The 3,801-nt window shown below is 44.7% G+C and overlaps 1 long non-coding RNA gene across 1 annotated transcript; it reads right to left on the bottom strand.

Moving 5' to 3' along the window:
• Positions 1-444: 444 nt before the first annotated feature.
• LOC133462333 (uncharacterized) lies at positions 445-1,926 on the bottom strand. Its single transcript, XR_009784248.1, has 3 exons — positions 1,886-1,926; positions 1,745-1,807; positions 445-505 (listed from the first exon to the last, which is right to left on the bottom strand). It is a non-coding gene; the product is annotated as an uncharacterized LOC133462333 (long non-coding RNA).
• Positions 1,927-3,801: the final 1,875 nt, after the last annotated feature.

The following is a 3,801-nucleotide window of genomic DNA, read 5'->3' as shown; positions in this document are numbered from 1 at the left end:
CCGCCACGACAGGCACCCGCGACCTTGCGTCCACAACTTCGAGCCGCCGCGCCGAGAATTGAGGCAGAGAACATGGTCCACTCGGACTCAATGTCCCCCGCCTCCCCCGGGATCTGAGAGAAGTTCTCTCGGAGGTGGGAGTTGAAGATGTCCCTGACAGAGGGCTCAGCCAGACGTTCCCAACAGACCCTCACAATCCGTTTGGGTCTGCGCGGTCTGTCCAACCTCCTCCTCCGCCAGCGCATCCAACTCACCACCAAGTCCACCCACCGTTGTAAAAAATCCATATATCAGCGAAGTAACTTGTACTCAGAATGAAGTGTGCAGGTTGACTAAGAGTCAACTTATACACAAGAAACCATCACTAGATTGAGTAAATGCTTTCTAAAATTCAGATTTACAGTATGCATGAGGAGACTGAGTGGTGTACCTGTGTTTAGTTTGTCCTGGAGACTCTCAGTTCGGTTCAGTTTTCCCCACAGGTTCATCAGTTTGGAGGTTAGATCTGCAATACAAACATGGGAGAATCCTTTAACTGGTATTTTCGCGGTGATGAAGAAACTCATTTTACAAGTATATGGGAAATATAATCCAGAATCACGGCATAAGTTTTCATTGCTATCTGATGATATGCAGCTCTATTTGTCTATTAAGCTAAAGTTAGCTAAACTTCAGGCATGTCTTAGGGACATCAAGGACTGGATGTCCACTAATTTTTTTGCTCATAAATTCTGATAAAACAAAGGTTATTAGGAAGGGATTAGATGGTGTTGCGAAGGCCTTGAGTACTACTGTGCAAAACCTTGGAGTTATTTTCGAACAAGATTTGTCATTTAAACAGCATATTAATCAGGTTTGTGTTCTTATGTTTGTGTTTTTAATGTTGTCCAGGCATTGCTGGCTACACATTTGGGAAATGGAGTTTGGTGAGGCTATGGAACAGAACTTCTGGTCAGCTTCTAAGATATTCTGGCAAACTGTCAAATGCGTTTTGAGACAAAATCAGTTTCACCAACACTTTTTACAATGAGGAAGTAATGCTGCTAATATGAATCGGACATATAGTCCAGTAGTGGAAAGAATACTGAAGATATTCTCAACCAGACTGACATGCCTTCAGTAATGCAGATGTTGGGGAGTTTGGGGGGCTCATTGCTGGGGCTGAAGTTACTGAAACATCTGAACCGTTTCTGTAATAGAAAGGCCCTGAGGCTGAATGATATTCACCCACAGTGTCTAAAAGCAGTAGATTTTAATGGGCTCTCTGGTTGACATGCCTGTACAACATTGTGTGGAGACCAAGGATGGTGCCTTTGAATTAGCAGACTGGACTGATGTTCCCCCTTTTTAAAAAATGGGACCAGGTGGTCTTTCCTAACTGTAGAGGATCACACTCCTCAGCATTCATGGGAAAGTTACCAGGGTGCAGGAGAGAAGAGTCAGGATGATAGTTGAGCCCCACAAGGAACAACATGGTTTTAATCCTTGTAGTTGAACACAGGACCACTTGTTAACACTTACAAGTATGCTGAAAGGTGTGTGGGAATTTGCCCAATCACACTTCATGTACCGGTATTTTGTGAACATGGAGAAGGCTTGTGATCATGTCCCCCGTGGTATCCTGGGGGATGTGTTTTGAGAGTGTCAGGCCTGGCTCGTGCAGACTCAAGGAAGTCTGTTTACTTCACACTGTCACTAGGTTAGTATCAAACAAGAATAAAAACCTTAAATGTTCATGTGTTACCTGAGTTTTGTATCCTCAGATCTTCAAACTGTTCTTCTTTGACTCCCAGTTTGACTTCCAGAGCTGAACAGGAAATCATTCACTTTTAATTGAAGCTTTTACCAATGATGAATGAACCCAAACTGGAGTTTATGAGGGTACCTGCAGTGAGAGTCTCCAACTGCTCCAGATGTGTCTCAGTGGATCTCAGTCTGACCTCCACATCTGCCGAAAAAACCTGCTTTTACTTAGATTGACATTTACACTGTTCACTTTGACTTACCAAGTGCTACTAAGTGGTTCTTAACTTTTTATAAAGTTATGTTTCAATCTCTTACTCTCATATATATATATATATATATATATATATGGTTTACAGCTTAAGAAAACTCAAATATCCCATCTCAAAAAATTTGAATATTCTGGGAATCTTAAAATGTAAGCCATAATCAGCAATATTAAAATAATAAAAGGCTTGCAATATTTCAGTTGATTTGTAATGAATCCAGAATGTATGACATTTTTGTTTTTTTTAACATTATTTGCATTACAGAAAATAAAGAACTTTATCACTGTGGTGTAAGTTATGTGCAATGATATGCCAGGACAGTAGGGGGCTGTCTAGGCGGGGACTTCCTACACTATATGTTGCAATGCATTCTGGGTCATGTAAATGTTTGGTGTGCTGGAATAAAGGGAAGCCATAGAAAACCTGTCTGGTCCTCCATTGATCTGATCTAAGGAACCCAACACGACATGGTGTCAGAAGTGGTTCATCAGTGAAGGGTAGGAAAGGAGTGTGTTATACGAGAAAAAAAAGAAAGTTTACTCAGCCAGAAAGCATGTTGGAAGAGGAGCAGGAACCAGCGGCAGCGCATGTGCAGCAAGCCGTTCCACAGGCTCAAGCACGTGCTACGGCTTCAGCTATGTTCTCGATAAACCCTCCCGAATCCTTCGACTTTTCGAAGCCACAGGACTGGGAAAAGTGGTTTAGGCGCTTTGAACGCTTCCGAGTGGCCAGCGACTTGCACAAGTCTTCGCAAGCAAATCAGGTGAACACGCTGATTTATTGCATGGGAGACGAAGCAGACGACGTGTTGAGAGGGCTACGCTTAACGGAGGAACAAGTACTGGAATATCACTCCGTGAAGGAAGGTTTTACAAACTTTTTTGTGCCTAAAAAGAATGTAATATATCAGCGAGCCAAATTCAACATGCGAGCACAAGGGCCGACAGAATCTGCAGACTCATTCATCACCGCTCTGTATGCACTCGCTGAAGACTGCGGATATGGTGCACTTCGCGAGGAACTGCTGCGGGACCGAATCGTGGTGGGCATCAGAGACAGCGCACTCTCGCAGAGAATGCAGATGGAGAGTAGACTGGACTTGGCAAAAGCCATCAACATGGTCAGGCAAGCAGAGGACATTAAAAGGCAACAGACGGATATTCGAGGGGACAGAGCGACAGTGGACGCAGTTCGCAGCAACAAAGACAAAGAAAAAAAAATGCCAGCTTGGAAAAGCAAACACCCAGCTAAGCAGGCCAAGGACAGGCGCTACACACCGGCAGCAGGGCAGTCATGCCAGAGATGTGGTAAGACACCAGCTCATGCCAGTTTCAACTGCCCCGCACAGAATGCAGAGTGTCATAAATGCGGGAAACGTGGACATTACAGTAAAGTTTGTAGGTCTAACAAGTGTGTGAGTGCAGTGGCTGAGGACACAGAGGAGGACATTTTCCTTGGCATAGTAGACGCAGGCAAACAGGCATGGACAGCAGACGTGAAGATCAGAGACACTCAAGTGCATTTTAAAATAGACACTGGGGCTGATGTCACCGTCATACCCGAGCGGGTGTACAAACAGATATGTGGAGGGGCATCCAGCAGCCTAGCACCGGGCAAAAAAGCACTGTTTGGGCCCGGGCATAAGCCATTGTCTGTACTTGGGGTGGCCAGAGAAGTGCTGCACTGCGGTGACAAGCACACCACAGAGGACATGTACGTGATTAAAAACCTGACCACAGCTCTGTTGAGCCGTCTTGCATCAGTCAACCTCAGGCTGGTAGCAAGGATA

The sequence above is a fragment of the Cololabis saira genome, chromosome 16, assembly GCF_033807715.1.
Source record: "Cololabis saira isolate AMF1-May2022 chromosome 16, fColSai1.1, whole genome shotgun sequence".
Lineage (NCBI taxonomy): Eukaryota > Metazoa > Chordata > Actinopteri > Beloniformes > Belonidae > Cololabis > Cololabis saira.
This window is presented reverse-complemented; position numbering and strand designations above follow the sequence as displayed.